Source organism: Temnothorax longispinosus, chromosome 8 (genome assembly GCF_030848805.1).
Source record: "Temnothorax longispinosus isolate EJ_2023e chromosome 8, Tlon_JGU_v1, whole genome shotgun sequence".
NCBI classification, from domain to species: domain Eukaryota; kingdom Metazoa; phylum Arthropoda; class Insecta; order Hymenoptera; family Formicidae; genus Temnothorax; species Temnothorax longispinosus.
Genome location: NC_092365.1, coordinates 11,974,110 through 11,995,150, shown reverse-complemented (window position 1 = coordinate 11,995,150; position 21,041 = coordinate 11,974,110). Strand labels below are relative to the sequence as shown.

The 21,041-nt window shown below is 44.5% G+C and overlaps 1 protein-coding gene across 5 annotated transcripts in view; it reads left to right on the top strand.

Annotated features, from left to right (window-relative positions):
• Dpp10 (Dipeptidyl peptidase 10) overlaps nt 1–21,041 on the top strand; it is a 235,589-nt gene that overhangs the window by 18,243 nt on the left and 196,305 nt on the right. The gene's annotated exons all lie outside the window — the stretch shown is intronic.

Genomic DNA, 21,041 nt, shown 5'->3' with positions numbered 1-21,041 from the left:
TGTAAAAGTATATTTATAAGGTTAAAAATAATCATATATGAATATATAATCTATAATGGAACTATCCATATAAATTTGTATAACTGTTATAAATATTCTTCTAGTATATTATTTTACTTGACAATATCAAATTAATATAAAATATATTATTTTTAGTTTCAGTTTACACAATTGCGTTTTAAGTCCGACAAAGTCTATATTGGCACGCGGTGCCAATTTAAAAAACTAAAACATGTATTTAATAATAATTAATTGTGAAATATTATTAAGCATTAAGATCCGCTTCGACCGAAAACGGCACTTCTCATTGCTTATATGTTATTTTAAGTTTTCTTTTTTTTCTAATTTTGCATAAGAACTTAATTTTTTTAATTGACATATTAATTTTTATTAAATATTTTTGTAAACAGTGAAATTACCAGTAATAATTCGTGAAATAAACTGTTATACAATATATATTATAGTTCTTATAAACAAATATATTAATCGTATTATTTTGCAAACATACCTTATAATTTAAACTGAAAATAATATAATCGTATATGAAATTATATAGTCATATAAGATTATATATGATCAGATCAGAATATTGCATCTCAAAGTATCCGATAGATAGCATTTGATGTGATCTGTTTTTCGTATTTAAAATTTGACAAACAGTGTTATAAGAACGGCATCAAAAAGACACGACACTGTCTCGCGCTATTCTTGCGCGACGCTGTCTCGGAGCGACATAATTTTTGTATCAGTTATATCGTGTGAAGTCCACTCTTATAATACAATGGCACGCTTAAAAAATAACATTTAAAGATATATAACAATTTTTTAAATCCTATTTAAATATATATGTCCTTATATCATCATCTAAGTCGGTCGCTCATTACTGAGGATCGTGACCACATGAATCGTGGACCATCTGTCGCCATGATTCCCTGTCCTCAGCTCGGCGCATCGCCTCGTGGATGGGTCCCTGTGTGGTCTTTCTGACGGCATTGCCCCATCTGGTCGGGGATCGGCCTCTGCCTCTTTTTCCCTCGACCTGACCAACGATCATAAGTCTCTCCAAGTTGTCCGGCTCGCGTCTGGAGATGTGCCCGAAGAACCTCAGAATACGCCTTAGGCAGATCGTAGACAGGCGAGTTCGAATTCCAAGTTCTTGTAAAATTGACGCGTTTGTACGATGGGCCGTCCAAGGCACACCCAGCATTTTCCGCCAGCACCACATTTCGAATGCATCTATTCTGCTCCTCAATCTTGCCTTCAGTGTCCATGTCTCAGCAGCATATAGGAACACTGAGAAAACCAGGGACTGGACTAGTCGGACCTTGGTCTTCCTGCTCATGCCACAATTCCTCCAGATTTTGCCGAGCCGCCTCATAGCATTCTTTGCCATTTGGCTGCGGCGGCTTACTTTCCTGTCGCAGCTACTATCATCGCTGATTACGGAGCCCAGTTATACGAAGTTCGAAACCACCTCCAAATCACGGAGCTCGTGTGTGCGCTGCAGGGTCCCGGCACGATCGATGAACATTAGTTTGGTCTTGCTTCTGTTTATGTGGAGTCCCAGTTGCATACTCTCGACCTCCACCCTACGAAGCAGCTCCGCCAGCTCGCTTTCGGTTGCACCCAAAATCGTGGTGTCATCCGCGAACTTGAGATTACTGATCTTCCTTTCAGTTATCCGGACACCCCCCGTCCAGTCCTCCAGCACTTTGCGCATGATATATTTGCCGTAAAGGTTGAAAAACTTCGGTGATAAGATGCAGCCCTGTCGCACTCCCCTTCGTGCGCTGAAGGGCTCCGAAGTGGCATCCTTCAGTCGGACTCTACATGTGCTATCCAGGTACAGGTTTTGCACAAGGAGTATCAAGTGTTCAGGAACTCCCATCTCTCTCATCACCTCGAACATTCTCTTCCAGCTGACGCAGTCGAACGCCTTGGCATAGTCAATGAAACACATCAGTAATGGCACATTAAATTCTCTGCTCTTCTCAATCAGCTGTCGGACGTTAAGGATTTGTTCGTGTTTGCGTGTGCCTTTTTCTTTGACGAAACCAGCCTGTTCTTCTGAAATATGCCGGTCGATGTAATTTTCTAGTCTTGCCTTAATTATGCTCAAGAGTATCTTACTAGCATGTGACAACAGTGATATTGTTCTGTAATTTTCACATTTGCGGGTTGAACCCTTTTTGTGCAGAGGGACAAGTATAGACTCAGACCAGTCATTCGGCCATCGTCCAGTACTCCAGACCCTCTGGCAGATCAAGTGGAGCATGTGCGTGCCCTCTGGGCCTAGGTTCTTGAGCATTTGAGCTGTGACTCTATCGCCTCCGCTAGTTTTGTGTTTCAGTCTTGCCACGGCCCATTCTATCTCCGCAAGAAGAATGTCCAGTTCCCTCACGCCGCATTTGCTCATTTTCAGTTCTTCTGAATCCTCTGTTGCCGCGTACAGACCTCGGCAGTATTCCCTCCATCGTTCTAGCACCTTGTATCGATCTGCGATGATAGCTCCCGTATCATCTTTCAATGTCCAGCTCTTGATCTTAATGTCCTTTGTCAGTGACTTGACTTTACAGAACATGTCTTTTGTGTGTGCCCTGTTGGATGACTCCTCGATCTCCTGACACACTCTGTCCACTTCTGCATCTTTGTCCTTACGGCAGTCTTTGGACAGTTCTGTGCAGCTCGTGGTAGTGCCTTCTATCATCTTCAGTGCTTAGACCATTCTTTTTTCATGTTCTGCGGCGCAGGACAGCGGACCAGGTCTCCTGGCTCATCCAGTCAGGTCTACTACGCGGACCCCGGCGTTGTTGTACAATGGTCTCCGCAGAGTCTATTACGGCTGTTTTTAGTCTGACCCACATATCATTGGCTGATTCTGTTGAATCCGTCTCCATTCCCAAAAGCCTAGTGTGCATGTCCTGCCTGAACTGCGATATTGCATCAGCGTGCATGTGCAGTGCCTTGTTGTTACTGGCTTTATAAACGACTTTGAGCCGGGCTTTAAACTCCGCAACCAGCAACTGATGGTCGCTTCCGCAGTCCACCCCGGGTAGTGTCTTGGCATTAGTAATGGATGAGCGCCATCTGGTGTCAATTAACACGTAGTCAATTTGGTTTCGGTATGCACCTCCTGGTGACATCCACGTATATAGCCTCCGTGGATGTTGCTTGAACCAAGTATTTATGATGGTGAATTGGTTACCTATGCAGAATTGCAGAAGCATTTCTTCTCTCTCATTGCGGACCCCCAAACCGTGCTTTCCTACTGTTTGGTTAAGGTGTGTATCGTGCGTGGTTTCTCCCACTTTTGCATTAAAGTCGCCCAGCAGGACGGTAGTCTTCTTCCTCGGTCTCACACGGCAGACTGTCTCAAGCTTTGCGTAGAAATCAGAGATTTCCTCCTCCGTACACTCGGTTGTAGGCGCATATACCTGGACGATGTTTAGGGTGTGCGAGCACCAATTCTAATCCTGATTATTCTGTCATCAATCGCCTCATAACCTAGTACACAGTCCCTCAGGTTCTTTGTAACAATAAACCCAACTCCATTGTTGCTCTTTTCACCGTTACCAGCAAGGAATATCATGTTTCCATTACCAGTTTCAAAGTGTCCACTATCTTTGAGATGTGTTTCACTCAGGCCCAGTATATCTACTCCGCATCTTTGCATTTCCGATTCCACTGTCTCTCGCTTCCCTGGTTGTAGCAGGCCGCGGTCATTCCATGTGCCTATTTTTATGTGTTGATTTCGTCATACTTTGGGTTGTTTACCACCAGTAGCCCAGTTTCCACAAGAAGCCTGGTGGGTCACCCTCCTGTGGCCGATCGCCAATTTCACACCAGACGGCCCGGAACCATCTAGGCGCCGGGGGTCAGCCGGATTGCCCGACATATCATTCCTCCTATTGTCCGTATTCATGTGGTTTTCTTGGGATAATAGTTGTAGTGGTTTCCCATTGCCTTCTACGCCAAGTTATTTAGAGGATGCTCGTTACTCACGGTACCCGTAACCTCCGCTTGTTGCTCGGCGGTGTTGCTCTACTGGTTTTTGGTCCACCCCGGGTATATTATTTCCCCGGTACCCTCTATTTCTAGCGGGCTTTTCCCTATTCGCCACCTGGGGAGGTGTCCGATGGGGGACCAGCAACCCCGCACGGTATCGCCGATACCCCCTCTTTCCTCCACACATCCACCTGGAAAAGCGGTGGTTGTGGAGGGCGAGTTCCCCATTAGGAGGGGGGTTCGACTTGTGACGTGCCCCGAAAATTCCGGGGACACGTGCACCCGGTAGCCACCGCCGCCTTCTACCAGACCACGCCCCAGATCCCCGGAAAAAAAACCCCGCAGGATTTGTGATACCTGCTAGGGATTGAACCCGGATCTCCAGAGCGTGAATCCACTGTCTAGCATTGGTGGCTACCACTCGCTCTCTTAAAGTAGCCAAATGCCTCGTCATCTAATTAGTGACGCGCATGAATGGATTAACGAGATTCCCACTGTCCCTATCTACTATCTAGCGAAACCACTGCCAAAAGAACGGGCTTGGAAAAATTAGCGGGGAAAGAAGACCCTGTTGAGCTTGACTCTAGTTTGGCACTGTAAGGAGACATGAGAAGTGTAGCATAAGTGGAAAATGGCAACATCGCCGGTGAAATACCACTACTTTCATCGTTTCCTTATTTACTCGGTTAGGCCACTACCACTCGCATATTATGTCCTTATATATAATCTTATATAATCATATATGACCATATAAACTCTTATCAGGCCAAAATTCACATATAATAAGATAGCTTCTTATATGAGCATATAAGACATTATAAAGGTTTTTTTTCCCGGAAAGCAACATTTCCGTACTTATATATGATATCATATATGCAAAATTTTCGTACTTATATATGCTATCATATATGATTATATATGACTATATATAATTATACAAGCGATTAAAATATATTTAAATATATATAATTTTTCATATATAATTTGACATGATTATATATGAGTTTTTATCATTTATATATAAATTATATATAAAAGCATTTATCCACGTAGATTACATATATCCATATATAAACACAACACATGTGCATTATATTTATTACACTTTTAAATTCGGATTATTCGATAGATGGCATCCAATAGGATTTATTTCTTGTATTTAAAATTCGACGAACAGTGGTATAAGAACAGTATCAAAAGACACGGCAGCGTCTCACACCAAGCAGCGCCAATTTATAATATGGGATAAATCGCTTCACTTTTGATTCTATAGTTTTTGGAAAAAATATACACTTATTTTATCAATGCTTTATTCTTATTGAAGTTAACAGTTCTTTTTTAATACACATATATTGACTATATATGGTCATATATGATTATATATATTTACATATATATATATATATGTATATAATTTTATTATATATGTTTATATATGTTCTATATGATCATATATAATTATATATAATTATATATGATCATATAGAAACAAAATTTATATATAATTGCATTCCCGGGAAAAAAATTTCTTATAATGTCTTATATGATCATATAAGAAGCGATCTTATATGCTTATACATGAATTTTGGCCTGATAAGAACTTATATGGTCATATATGATTATATAAGATTTTATATAAGGACATATATATTTAAATAAGTTTTAGAAAAAATTGTTATATATTTTTAATTGTTATTTTTTAAGCGTGCTACTTTATTATAAGAGTAGACTCCACGATATAACTGATACAAAAATTGTGTCGCTCCGAGACAGCGTCGCGCGAGAATACCGCGAGACAGTGTCGTGTCTTTTTTACACCGTTCTTATAACACTGTCAAATAAATACGAGAAACAGATCACATCGAATGCCATCTATCGGATACTTTGAGATGCAATATTCTGATCTGATCATATATAATCTTATATGACTATATAATTTCATATACGATTATAATATTTTCAGTTTAAATTATAAGGTATGTTTGTAAAATAATACAATTAATATATTTGTTTATATATAACAACTATCATCTATATATATAAGTACCGTCGTCTGTCTGTATGTATGTCTGTCTGACCGCGAACTACTCATTCGTTAGTGGACCGAATTTTTACCAAAAGTATATGAAATAGGGGTAGAATTTTTCGGCGAGTGCCATGATGTGTATATAGTTTTTTGTTACCGATTTTCTGGAAACTGGTTTTTCTAATTTTTCGGGAAATAATTGACCAAATCTCAAAGAATTATATATGAAACAGTGGTAGAATTTCTCGGGGAGTGCTATAAAGTGTATATATTTTTTGTTACCGATCTTTTTGGAAGCCGTAATAAAAAATTTTTCCAATTTTTCGGGAATTAATTGACCAAATTTTAAAGAATTGTATGTGAAGTAGAAGTAAAATTTCCCGGGAAGTGCCATAAAGTTTTGAAATATTAAACTGAATTTTTTAAATAAATTTTATGGATACTTTTTGTTACCGATTTTATGAAAATTGGTTTCAAAAAAATCGGTTATGAAAAATTATACACATCATGACGTCTGTCTGTAAGGAACATCTAAACAACAAGGAAACAAGATACATGCTATTTTTTTCAGTTTTCTATGCGTTTTTAAAAAAGTCTGTATGTGTGTATATATTCTACTCGCTAAGGATGATCCAAAATAAGGATGTGCGGTCGAGGCCAATTTTTTATATAAGTTTAATTTTTCATTAATGTACCGATTTTTTGGAAACTGCAGGTGCTAAAATTTTTCTAATTGTGAACTATTCATTTAATTAACAAACCGATTTTTTAAAAAACAGTGTACAAATTTTTTTAATTTTTCGGGAATGTCGAAGATATGTATAATTTTTCATAACTGATTTTTTTGGAAACCGGTTCCAAAATCTTTCTAATTTTTCGGGGATAGCTACGATAAGTTTAATTTTTTAGTAATAAACGTGCTCGGGGGGGTGTCAATCGCCCCGGATTTGCGATCGGTCAATGAGGCCTCGTGGTTCGAAGGACCAGAGGGGCAATCCCCTCACAATTTTAATTAGGCGAATAAAGCGAGATAGCAAGCGAAAAGGCGACTCACCATATCGTTGCCCGATGTTCTCGTGGTGGCCTCGTGGCGTCCGGTCCTCCCTGTGGTGATGGAGAGCGGAAGGCGTGCAGCAGGCTATGTGCAGGCACTCACGTGCCGCAGCAGACAGGCAGGCAAAACGTGCAATACGGGCAAGCAGGCGATATAGCAGGCACATGTGCAAGAGACAAGCACGCAAGGCCCGAGATTACTGAGACGACTTGTCGAGCTCCGAAAGTGCGAGTCCACTCGATCAACTCCGAACCGTGCGAGAGCAAAACGGGTGTGTTCTCGAGTCCACGTTTGAACAGCGAATCCTCCCACGGTACTCCTCGGCTCACGCACCTGCGAATTGCGGCCGGAGCGAGTACTCATGGTTCCAAATAATTGCGGGCCACCCGTGGGCGGGCAGCACGAGTCGGGTGAGTCGCGCGAGTGTTGCTATCTATCGCGATCCGCCAACGTCTCGCGCGAGTCACGAATTACGAATTTGTACGTTAATTATACGCGCAACTTATCGGTTAATATGTACAACAGATAATGATGACGCGAACATCTAATATATACAGGCGAGCGCCAAACATACCGCCCACCAAAATACAATGCTTTGTATTTTTTTTTGTTTTTACTCGGCGTCCGCGGCCCGCGGTGTGCCCGTCGGCAAGGGGCGCAGCTTAACCGGGGGACGCGAGATCGAGCCGTCCGCCACCCGAACCGTGGCGACACGCGGGACGCCATCGCTACCGAAATGTAGCGTTTCTACACGGCCGCGTTTCCAGCGCAACGGAAACGCGTTGTCGTCTTTAGTGGCTGAGTCTGCCGCCCACCCTGAGAAGTCCCGTGGGGTCTAGGAATGGAGCGAGTTAGCTGAGTGACTTGGGTAGTCTTTTCCCGTTCCCCAGTCGATCGATCCCTTTCCGAAGGACCCCAGCTGAACCAATTTTACCACCGCTAGTAGCGCCGAATGCGCTTTGAGTTGATCCACGGCCAAGGTCGCGGGCACCGGCTTGGCCCTGGATCGAGTCGCAACCTTATGAGATACGCGATTACCCTACGAATTTTATCTAACGACGAATCTGCTTAATTGTAACGAGATTTGAACAAGTGAATTTGTAAAATCCGCGAAAAACGAAGGGTCGGACACAAATAGATGCGAGACAACGACGCGACCCGAATGATTGCGCTAATGGGTTTGTCAAGCGAATCGAGATAATAGGGCGCGCGTGTGAGCAACATTTGTTGACGACCTCCGACGGAGGTCTGGCTGTCTGGCGGCACCCGCAGCCCTCCGTGATCGCGGGAGAAGCGCGAGTCCTACGCCAAGACGTCGGTAATTTTTGGCCTCCGAATGAGGTCCGGCCGTTTGGCGACACCCGTAGCCCTCCGTGATAGCGGGAGGAACCATGGTGATCGCCAAGACGGAGATATCCTCGATACCGGGAGTGTGTGGTGACTCGCCGGTTATGACCTCCGAGTGAGGTCCGGCCGTTTGGCGCCACCCGAATGGTGACGCGCCAAGACGGCGGTGTCCTCGGACACCGTGAGTGTACGATGACTCGATGGTGCACGATAACGGGTCGAGGGTGTAGGGCCTCGCCCTCGTTCAACGAGCTACGATTACACGAATATCTTCGCCGCGAACGTGCCCATGCGACGTGCGGACGAGAAACATCACGCGTGACGATGTGTGACCTCCGAATGAGGTCCAGCCGTTCGGCGACACCCTAAGCCCTCCGTGATAGCGGGAGGAACAATAGTATCTCAATAGAGACGCCAAGACGGCGGGAGTCGAAGACCTCCGAATGAGGTCCGACCGTTTGGCGACACCCGAAGCCCTCCGTGATAGCGGGAGAACGCGATGGTGCTACGCCAAGACGGCGGTAACGCGGTCCTACCGTTCGGCGCCACCCGAGTGGTGATGCGCCAAGGCGGCGGTGTCCAAAAGCACCGTGAGTGTATGGTGACTCGACGGTGCACGATGAGTCGTAAGGAACCCGGGACGGGGTGAGTGTGTAAGACTCGATCTCGTCCAAACGAACTACAATTACACGGATATTATCACATTCAATTACACATATTGTCGCCGCGAACGTGCCCATGCGACGAACGGGCGAAAGACATCACGCGTGGCGAAGGGCGCGCGATTATGTCTCGAGGTAATGCTCGCTTAGTGTCCGCCTGTATTCTCCGGTGCCGCGACGTCAACGACCGGAGTGACCGCCGGAGCGGTCGCGAGAGACGGGACGCTAGCCTGCTCGAAGTGCAGAAGAGAGTGGTGCTTCGCCTGACAGGACCGGCAGGTCCAAAGGCTAGGACAAGTCTTTTAGTTATGGCCCGCGCGGAGGCAATTCAGACAAAGTCCCCGTTCGCGAGCGAAGCTATGCCGTTCTTGGGCCGAGAGCTGCAGGAAAACGGGGCACTTAGCCAGCAGATGCTGCTCCGTGCATTTTGGGCACGCGGCGCTTTGAGCGACGAGCGAAGTAGTCGACGCGGTTTTCGTTGACGGCTGAGGTTTTGCTTTACTCGACTGTGCCGAAGAGTTGGATGCCGACGCGAGAACCGTGCAGTATCCCGCTAGAAATCTCGTTAATTGATCATACCGCGGCGATTCCACGGTCATGTGGGCCGCTTCGAACTTCTCCCGGAGCGTGGGAGTGAGCTTTTCGAGTAACTGATTAAGCAGCATGAAGTCCCACGCGTCGACAGGATAATCCAGCATACTCAGGGCGCGCGTGTTCTCGGTGAACACGTCCAATAACGCGCGGAGGGATTCGGCGGAATCCGCAACCAAAGGTTTGGCGTGTACGAACGAACGCCAGTACTGCGTCGCTAATTTGCGCCTATTCTGGTAGCGCTCTCGAAGCGCATCGTACGCGATCTCGTAATTTTCCGCGGTCAAGGGCAGGTTTCTCACCACGCCGTTTCGTAACGCCCTATTACCGCGAACCGCATTGTGTCAAAGTCATTACGTATCACGTCTTCTTGGGCGAATTCTTCATCCGTAGCGTCTTGGATTATTTGGAGGTGGGCCTCCTCAAAATCCTGAACTAATTGCGCTACCGCCGGATACCGAACAAGGAAGGTTGGCCTCATGGTCACGTTGTCTACCGCGAGCATCGAATATTGATGCACTTCCTGCATGCGCCGAATGCACAGCTCGCGGCGCCGCGCGCTGCTGCCTCGAGTCATCTCGAAATCGGAGTACAAGATGTACTTGTCTCAAATTGAGGGCCGTTCGTGAACGCGCGACGCAATCCGTGTTATGCTCGTCAGCCGGTAGCGAAATATGTACACAACGATACACAACGCACGAACGAAGTAACGAGTTCGAAAGTCGACAGAATTCAGGGGGTGGCAGCCAGCACAACAAACGCAAGAAGTATGTCTCGCTCCGGAATGCGGAGACCAAACAAGCAACACAATGAGCGAAAGCCGCGCCGCTCGCCAAGGTCGAGGGGGGGCGGACGACTCGAGCTCGAAAACAAAGATTGATGGCGATGAAAGGTTCACGAATAGTCGATCGCCTTTCGCAATTAATTTTTCAAATGCAAAATCCACGACGATTATGCTGCGATTAGCTCGAGAGATCGGAGTAATGGCGTGCGCGCGAAATGAAACAACGAATACGCGGATATATTCGCCGCGACGTGCCGATGCGACGCGCGGACAAGATATACCATGCGAAAGGCACACACCGATTATCCGATTTCAATGTCCCGATGGACCGCGAGATCAATGTTCGATTAATGAACCAAACGAGATGGTCGAGTGATAGCACGCGCGCAAGCAATTACCTTTACGCGGATATCTTCGTCGCAACGTGCCGAGTGCGACGAAGGACGAGAAATATCACAAGCGAGACCACAATAACGCACGCCGATTAGTCGAATGCAATGACGAATGCTTATGCGGAGTTCCGAATGAATCGTGCGAAAGGTCGGCGGAAGCTTCTAGGCGCGAGAAAGAAAGATCCGGCTCGAAGGACCAATGCTCGGGGGGGTGTCAATCGCCCCGGATTTGCGATCGGTCAATGAGGCCTCGTGGTTCGAAGGACCAGAGGGGCAATCCCCTCACAATTTTAATTAGGCGAATAAAGCGAGATAGCAAGCGAAAAGGCGACTCACCGTATCGTTGCCCGATGTTCTTGTGGTCGCCTCGTGGCGTCCGGTCCTCCCTGTGGTGATGGAGAGCGGAAGGCGTGCAGCAGGCTATGTGCAGGCACTCACGTGCCGCAGCAGACAGGCAGGCAAAACGTGCAATACGGGCAAGCAGGCGATATAGCAGGCACATGTGCAAGAGGCAAGCACGCAAGGCCCGAGATTACTGAGACGACTTGTCGAGCTCCGAAAGTGCGAGTCCACTCGATCAACTCCGAACCGTGCGAGAGCAAAACGGGTGTGTTCTCGAGTCTACGTTTGAACAGCGAATCCTCCCACGGTACTCCTTGGCTCACGCACCTGCGAATTGCGGCCGGAGCGAGTACTCATGGTTCCAAATAATTGCGGGCCACCCGTGGGCGGGCAGCACGAGTCGGGTGAGTCGCGCGAGTGTTGCTATCTATCGCGATCCGCCAACGTCTCGCGCGAGTCACGAATTACGAATTTGTACGTTAATTATACGCGCAACTTATCGGATAATATGTACAACAGATAATGATAACGCGAACATCTAATATATACAGGCGAGCGCCAAACAAAACGTATTTTCTTAAAATTGGTGTTATTTTTTCAGTTTTTTATGTCAATAATAAGTATTAATAAACTGATTTTTTTGAAACTATTGCCAAAATTTTTTTTATTTTTGGAGGATAAGTTTAAGTTTTTATTAATGGATAATTTTTCAGAGGGTGAAAACGCGCGAAGCGCGGGCGAAAAAAAAGAATTAATGAATTGATATTAGAACAAAAAAGCAGCAAATGTAAAGCTAAACCAGGTAGAATTTTTGTAAACAAAATAGAAAAAAGGAGAAACAGAAAAAAAATAAAATAAAAAAAATGAAAAAAAGTCAATAATGGCGGGTCAGCGGAAAGTGAAAACGCGCAAGGCGCGAGCAAAAATAAAATTTAAAGACTATAATATAGGGGATTACATTTTTTAAATATTTGACAATATGCTAATCTGCATTCATAATATTATCTATTATTTATTATTTATTAAAAAAAAATTCGAAGATGTAGGTTAGAGTTTGAGGAGAAAGAATATCAAATTTGGTGTTCCTAATTAATAGGTAAATTTAAGAAGAGGGGAATAGATTTTGAGCCCGCGCAAAGCACTGGCGAAAAATCTAGTATAATTATATACTCTCATATATGGCCGCAAAATATTGTTTAAGATTATATTTTCCATTTCTTATATAATATAATCATATATAATCATATATTTATTGTACTAATATAAACTGATATAAACTAACATGAATAAATAAGAGGTTTTTTTTCCCGGGTTATATATAATCAGTAGATTTTTCGCACGCGCTTCGCGCGGACTCAAAATCTATTCCCCTCTCCCCAAACTTACTCATTAATTAGGAGCACCAATAGAACCCCATAAAACCCAATTTTCAATCCCATAGTAGCCATCTCCATAAAATTAGCAATCTTTTGGTACCAATTTCATCAAAATCACCAACAAAAAAATAGAAAAATTTTGGCACCGGTTTCAAGAAAATCGATCCATCAATAAAAAATTGTCCATTAATAAAAAATTAAATTGATCCTCCAAAAATTTAAAAAATTTTGGCACTGGTTTAAAAAAAATCGGTCAATTAATACTTATTATTTCACAAAATTTTTATAATTTTCAAACCGGTTTCTAAAAATTGGTAACAAAAAATTATCCATAAAAATTATCCATTAAAAAAATTATCCATAAAAAAATTTAGCTTGATATTTCAAAGTTTGCGGAAATTGGAGCAATTACGTATATTTTTTTTTAACGGAAATCGTAAACCACTACTATTAGCAATTTTTCTAATTCTATTACATTCTTTAGTTCTTTCTACCCCTATCTATATATATAAGTACCTGACGTCTGTATGTCTGTCTGTCTGACCGCGAACTACTTGTTATTTTCCGAGAAATTTGATAAATTTCGTAACCGGTTTCCAAAAACCGGTCTTAATCGCTCGCGACAGTCGCGAATTGAAGTGACTGGTTAATTCTCGAAAAATTTGAAAAACTTTGGATACTGTTCAGGTTATAATAAGTTTTCACTCTGTTTCCGCGTCGCTTACCGTAACCTTCAAAAAAATTGGTCACAGTTAACTACTTTTAATTGAAACACATACATTGCACAATACATTTATTAAAAACACTGATATGCTTATACATTTAGGGGAATATTTTAGCAGATTGTTCGATATTCATAAACATGCAATATAATGCTTATTTGACAATGGCGATGATCGCGATTGCCTGCCGATTGCAATATGCGAGTGTTATATGGCGAACAGCCGCCCGCTATTAATGGTTAAAATACCGTACGCATCTGAGAGCCGGATTGGTGTTATCTCTCCTTACCGTACCTGTAGAGGTGTTGAGTGTAATGACGGGTGGAAGGATACCGCAAGTCGGGCACCTTCGCAAAGGCGGACAAGCGTGTTGACGACTTGTCGCCTTTTCTCTCTCTCTCTCTCTCTCTCTCTCTAGTAGCTGCCCACTATTGTACGCTAGGTACTTGGCAATGGCTCGGTGCCCCTTGTATTCCAGGTTGCTGCCCTTAGTCGTACGCACGGTACCGGCAATTCCCAAGTAATCTCTCAGTACACACGAGACGAGGACACGTTACGACTCGACTCGACCACGATGACAAAAAAGCGCGCCAGAACCCGTGTCGTTCGCTCCCTCGCAACGACTACTATTCTGCGGAGCTCTCTCAGTCGATAAATTACCGTCGCTCAATCCTCGACGTCGATAACAGCAACCATTTCCGTAACATTCCTGCCCGCCTTCGACAAGAGAATTGTCGAATACGTTGGGTCAGGGTCAGTAGGTAGGATACACAGCTTGGCTATAGGTCGTTTGTAGGTGGACGTTGAAGTTCGCAGGGTGACGACTCTGGTCAAACCATCGGGTCCAGGGTGTAATTGGGTGACCCTGGCTAGAGGCCACTTCCCAGGAGGATAGCGCTCATCTGTAATCAAAACTAGTGAACCCTCTTTTATTTCGTTAGTAGGATGGTGCCACTTAGAGATGGCCTGATATCGCTGCAAACACTCCGAGGACCACCTCGTCCAGAAGTGTTCTACGTTTTGGCGAAGTAACTGCCATCGAGTAAGTCGTGACAGGGGCTCATTAGCTAGATTGGGTTCCGGTATGACAGTCGGTGCGTGTCCCATCAAAAAATGCCCTGGAGTTAAGGCGGCATAGTCGTTGACATCGTTGTTGAGCGGACAAAGAGGTCGAGAGTTTAATACGGCCTCAATCTGTATAGTGATAGTGGTCATCTCCTCATAGGTAAGTACTTTCTCCCCTAGGACTCGTTTAAGGTGAAATTTAACTGATTTCACAGCCGCTTCCCATTTTCCACCGAAATGAGGAGCAGATGGAGGGTTGAACCTCCACTCGGTACCGTCATTAGCCAGAAGGGAGGCGATGTCACCAAGTTCGTGAGAGGATTGTTGAAGTAGACGTTTCAACTCAGCGTTGGCTCCTATAAAATTTGTACCGCAGTCACTCCACAAGATGGAGCATATACCTCGTCTTCCGCTAAAGCGTTTGTAGGCAGCTATAAAAGCTTCTGTAGTGTAATCCGTAACTACTTCGATGTGTACGGCAGATGTTGCGAGACAGACGAATATAGCCAAGTAGCCCTTGTAGGACTTTGCTGCCCGCCCTCTCCACGTCTTCAACGTCACAGGTCCGGCATAGTCGAGGCCTGAATGGGAGAAGGGCCGCGCTGGGTTCACTCTTACGGAGGGAAGTTGGCCCATCATTTGTTTTGCTCGAATGCCGCGGTACCGAACACAACGTCCGCATCTTAATATGTGGGATCGTATTGGCGCCTTTCCTCCAATTATCCAGAAATTCTCACGCAGGAGGCTCAAAGTCACTTGGGTGCCTCCGTGAAGTGATCTTCTGTGAGTATCTTCAATGACGAGCGTGGTCAATGGTGACCTCCTAGGTAGAATAAGCGGGTGCTTGGCTTCCATATCAATCTGGGCAAAATGAAGACGGCCACCTACTCGAAGCAGACCGTCCCGGTCGATAAATGGAGTGAGTCGATTCAAGGAATTTGACTTCGGTAACTGCTCTCCTTTGACTAAGAGTCGTATCTCCTCATGGAACCATGTTCGTTGTACAATTCGCACCCATAAATCCCGGCTTTGCTGGATCTCAATTGGAGTTAATGGGTAATTAGAAGGAGAAGACTGAGGTATTTTACGCAAGCAGTTTACAAATCGGCGACACGTCGCAGTGACACGCAGTAATCTAGTAAGAGAGGAATACTTGCGTAATAGCTCCCAGTATGGAGGCAGACTTACTAAAGCAATCATAACATAACCAGGACGCTCCTCCATATCTATGTCTGATGTCGATCTGTATTCCGTGTAAGGCCAAGAAGCTTGCGATTCGGATAACCATTTTGGTCCCTTCCACCAAAGGTCAAGGTGGAACAGTTTATCCGCTTTTAGGCCTCGTGTTGCAAGATCAGCGGGGTTTTGTTTGCCCGGTACGAAACGCCATGATCCATTGGGCAAAAGCTCTTGTATGGCGGACACGCGATTCCTAACAAAATCCTTCCAGCGCGATGGGTTAGCAGTTATCCACTTAATCGTTGCCTCTGAATCTGACCAACAGAATACCAGTGCTTCGAACAACTCGAGAGCTTTTACCACTTTTGCTATTAATCGCGCGAGGAGGAGAGCTGCAGTAAGCTCAAGTCGCGGAATGGTGAGCCGCTTAAGAGGCGCAACTTTGGTCTTTGAGCACACCAGTTGTACTGAAAATGTATTGTCGCCATTCGGAATCCTTATGTACACAGCCGCCGCCATGGCTAGTTGAGATGCGTCCGAAAATCCATGAATTTCAATCCTCGAAGTATCGCAACGAAGAACACCGAGCCATCTCGGTATAGAGAGGGGTTCGAGCTGTAATAGTTGTTGTCGAAACGCAGTCCATCTCTCTTGTAAATTGACAGGAATCAGCTCGTCCCATCCAGTTTTCAACAGCCATAGCTCCTGCAATATGATTTTCGCTCCTATTATAATTGGCGAAATCAGCCCTAGAGGATCATACAACTTGGCTATGTCCGAGGCAATTGCTCTCTTAGTGAAGGTGATATTGCCTGGAACTGTGGAAGAAAAATGCAGAGTGTCAGAAAATGGCCGCCAAACGAGACCCAGAAGCTTGCAAAAGGTAGGATCGATTTCTATGTCGGTAGGTCCCCCTTCCGAGTTAGGGAGAAGATCAGGATAGTTGCTACTCCATTCATGCAAGGGAAATCCTCCTGCTTCGCAAAGCCCCTTCACTTGCTGTATAATATCCTTAGCTTCTAATGTCGTATCAGATCCCCCATAAATGTTGTCGACGAATCTGCCCTTCTTCATAGGAATGATTGTTTTAGGAAAACGATGACCTTCCTCTTTCACCAATTGCTCTAGAGCTCTCAACGCCAAGAAGGGTGCACATCGTAGTCCGTAAGTCACTGTGGTAAGGCAGTAGGCGAGAAGCTGTTGTTCCGATCCGATCCATAATATTCTTTGTAGGTTCCAATCGTCCTGGTGCACAGCTATCTGACGGAACATTTTAACTATATCCGTAGAGAATAGAATCTTATGGGTACGTATCCAAAGCAGAATATCGCATATGTCAATTTGAAGCTTGGCACCGGCGTGTAGAATATCGTTTAGCGAGAGGCCATTGCTGGTAGGGCTGGATCCGTTAAAAACCACCCTGAGTTTCGTGGTTCGATTATTCTCTCGTAGTACCCCATGATGGGGAAGATAATTCACCACAGAATTCTGAGCGGAGGAGACGTCAACCTCTTTCATATGACCCATCTTCAAATACTCCTCTAGAAAGTTTTCGTAAAGTTGTTGAAAAGTACTTTGATTTGAGAATCGTTGAAACAGGTTCTTAAGACAACCGAGAGCCTTTGCTTTAGAGTCCCCCAAAACTGACGGATTGATTTTTAGAGGGAGTCGAACCACATATCTGCCCGTTGCATCTCGTGAATAGGTTGTTAGAAAGTGTCGTTCGCACTCCTCTTCCTCCTCAGTTAACTCTGCTATAGTCGACTTAGGAATTTCTTCTTGTGTCCAGAATCTGGAAAGAAGATCTTGTAATTCTTGATCCGGTGAACAATGATGTGCATGCGCTGAAACAGGTGTCTCGGCTGCTGACATAGAGCCACAGAGGACCCATCCGAAGATGGTTTGCTGCGCCGTAGGCGAGGAAGAATCACCTGGTATCATGCCTTGTCGTATCACGACATGAAAATTGTCTGATCCTATTATGACCTGTATTGTTCCAGAGACGTAGTATTCCGGATCGGCTAACTGGAGTCCTGAAATATGAGGCCAGGTTGGAGCACTAACGCTGCACGATGGTAACTTCGCCGTAAGACGTGGCAATATGAAGGCTCGTATTTGACATTGTAACGCTGAGTCATGAATGGAGTGCAGTTGTATGAAAACACTCCCCTTTGTATGTCCGGAATAAGTGCCACCAATTCCGAGAAGCGGTATTGATGCGGCCGTTCTAGTGAGTTGGACTCGTTGCACTAGATCTTCCGTGATGAAAGATAACTCTGATCCCTGATCGATCAATAAACGCACCGGATGGAAATCCCCGTTACTCTTCCTTACCAAAGCTCTACTCGTCGCAAGTAAAGTAAGCTTTCTCGTACGATTTGCCTGTTCGGTTTGGTGTGCACATGTCTTTAATTGTCAGTCAGTAGTTACTGATGGATCTGACTTCTCCTCAGATTGATTGGCCGGTTTTGCCGGCGTACTAGTAGGTGTGTTTAAAATTTCTCGTTGATTCTCGTAAAGAGTCGTATGATGCTTTTTCCCGCATTTTAGGCATCGCGTCACGGAGGTGCACTTCTTAACTAGGTGAGGTGCGAGGCAATTGAAGCATCGTTTATGTCTGATGACAATCTCCTTACGCTGTTTAGCCGTCTTCGATTGATAACGTTCACATTTTGCTAGATAGTGCGATGATCCGCATAAAGGGCAAGCAGACGCTGCGGCATGCGCCGCGACCTTCGAATAAGGTTTTCCTGAAGTGGAAGCAGCCGACGTTCTTTGAGTCATATTTGGATTGAGATTCTCCATAGCCCGTGTTCGCCCAGTGAGAAATTCCTCAAATTGTTCGAGGGTTGGATAAGTAGTAGAGGATCCTTGCTTAACCTCCCACGCTTCTCTTGATTCAGGATCAAGCAACTTCACGACTTGGTAAAGCAATAACGGATCCCATTTATCTACCGCACATCCCAGTGAGCGAAGAGCCGCAGTCGTCTCCGATACAGTGGTCATAAAATTTCGAAGGCCTATTGCATTCTTCGTCTTGAGTGGCTTCAGACTCGTTATCTTGTCTAATTGCGCCTCGATCAAAAATCGTGTATTCTCATACCTCGATACCAACAAATTCCACGCAATTAAGAAGTTGTCGCCGGAGACATCCAGATTGCCTATCATTCGTGCGGCTTCATCTTTAACGCATGTTTTCAGGTAATGCATTTTTTCGACATCCGTCAGATGGAAGTTATTTTTTATCATAGAGGTAAAAGTGTCATGAAACATTCTCCAGGTTGGGTAGTCTCCGGAGAAAATCGGCAGCTGAATGCGTGGTAATGCACTGCGTGGCAGTTGCGACGTGGACGCCCCTTGTTGCGATGTGGACGCCCCTTGTTGCGGTGTGGAAGCCCCTTGTGGCGGTGGGGACGCTCCTTGATCTAAAAGCGACGATCTGGAATGTCGATCCGCTGTATCGAATTCTTCTAGCTGGGTGAATAACATGGCACGAGCATAAACATAGAAGGCTTGACAGCGTTCATATATGCGTTCTCTCAAGTAAGAATGATCTCTCAGATCCTCGCTGGCGGATAGGCATAGGTTTTCATGCTCTTCTTGAAATTTATTCCAATTCTGCTCAAGCATATCCAGGCGAGCACTGATCAGATGTCGATTCGTTCGATCAGCACTCATATTGTCTTGATCCGTCTCGTTCTGTATAAGTGCAAATCGACTCCGTTGCAGAGCGATCCGTCCTTCCATATTTTCCATCTTACAATGTAGAATTCAGCGTGAAAACAACTTTAAGCTCTGACGCGGTGAGATCCGGCTCGAAGGACCATAAAATGTTCAGGTTATAATAAGTTTTCACTCTGTTTCCGCGTCGCTTACCGTAACCTTCAAAAAAATTGGTCACAGTTAACTACTTTTAATTGAAACACATACATTGCACAATACATTTATTAAAAACACTGATATGCTTATACATTTAGGGGAATATTTTAGCAGATTGTTCGATATTCATAAACATGCAATATAATGCTTATTTGACAATGGCGATGATCGCGATTGCCTGCCGATTGCAATATGCGAGTGTTATATGGCGAACAGCCGCCCGCTATTAATGGTTAAAATACCGTACGCATCTGAGAGCCGGATTGGTGTTATCTCTCCTTACCGTACCTGTAGAGGTGTTGAGTGTAATGACGGGTGGAAGGATACCGCAAGTCGGGCACCTTCGCAAAGGCGGACAAGCGTGTTGACGACTTGTCGCCTTTTCTCTCTCTCTCTCTCTCTCTCTCTAGTAGCTGCCCACTATTGTACGCTAGGTACTTGGCAATGGCTCGGTGCCCCTTGTATTCCAGGTTGCTGCCCTTAGTCGTACGCACGGTACCGGCAATTCCCAAGTAATCTCTCAGTACACACGAGACGAGGACACGTTACGACTCGACTCGACCACGATGACAAAAAAGCGCGCCAGAACCCGTGTCGTTCGCTCCCTCGCAACGACTACTATTCTGCGGAGCTCTCTCAGTCGATAGATTACCGTCGCTCAATCCTCGACGTCGATAACAGCAACCATTTCCGTAACAGATACCGGTTTCCAAAAAGATCGGTAACGAAAAATTATACATCTGAACATATTAGCATCAAAAACTCAAAACCAATCTTTTCTTTGGTTTCTCTACCCCTATTTCATAAATAATTCATTTAAATGTGGTTGATTAGACCCAACTTTATACGCAATAAAAGGTTCATATACGAAATTTATGAAAACAAAGCTTCCTCTGTGAGGAACCGGTTTCCAGAAAATCGGTAACAAAAAACTATACACATCATGGCACTCCCCGGAAAATTCTACTCCTATTTCATACACTTTTGGTAAAAATTCGGTCCACTAACAAATGAGTAGTTCGCGGTCAGACAGACAGACAGACAGACAGAAGCCGAACTGGTTTCCAGTGGCAATTAAACCCATCCTCAAAAAATTAATAAAATTTTTGAACCGAAAAATTGGAATTTCTGAACCGGTTTTCAAAAAAATCGGTAACGAAAAATTATACATTTTATAGTACTTCCCGGAAAATTCTATTCCTGTTTGATCTATAAATCTAAGATTCGGTCAATTATTTCCCGAAAAATTGTAAAAATTTCTGATACCGGTTTCTAGAAAATCGGTAACAAAAAACTATACACTTTATGGCATTCCTCGGGAAATTCTACCCCTACTTCATACACAATTCTGTGAGATTTGGTCAATTATTTCCCGAAAAATTGGAAAAATTAGAAAAATCGGTTTCCAGAAAATCGGCAACAAAAAACTATACACTTTATGACACTCCTCGGGAAATTCTACCCCTATTTCATGTGCCCTTGATAAAAATTCGGTCCACTAACGAATGAGTAGTTCGCGGTCAGACAGACAGACAGACAGACGTCCGGTACTTATATATATAGATATATTTATATATCTATATATTCGTGAGTCGAAAGGCTCAAACAATGTGACAC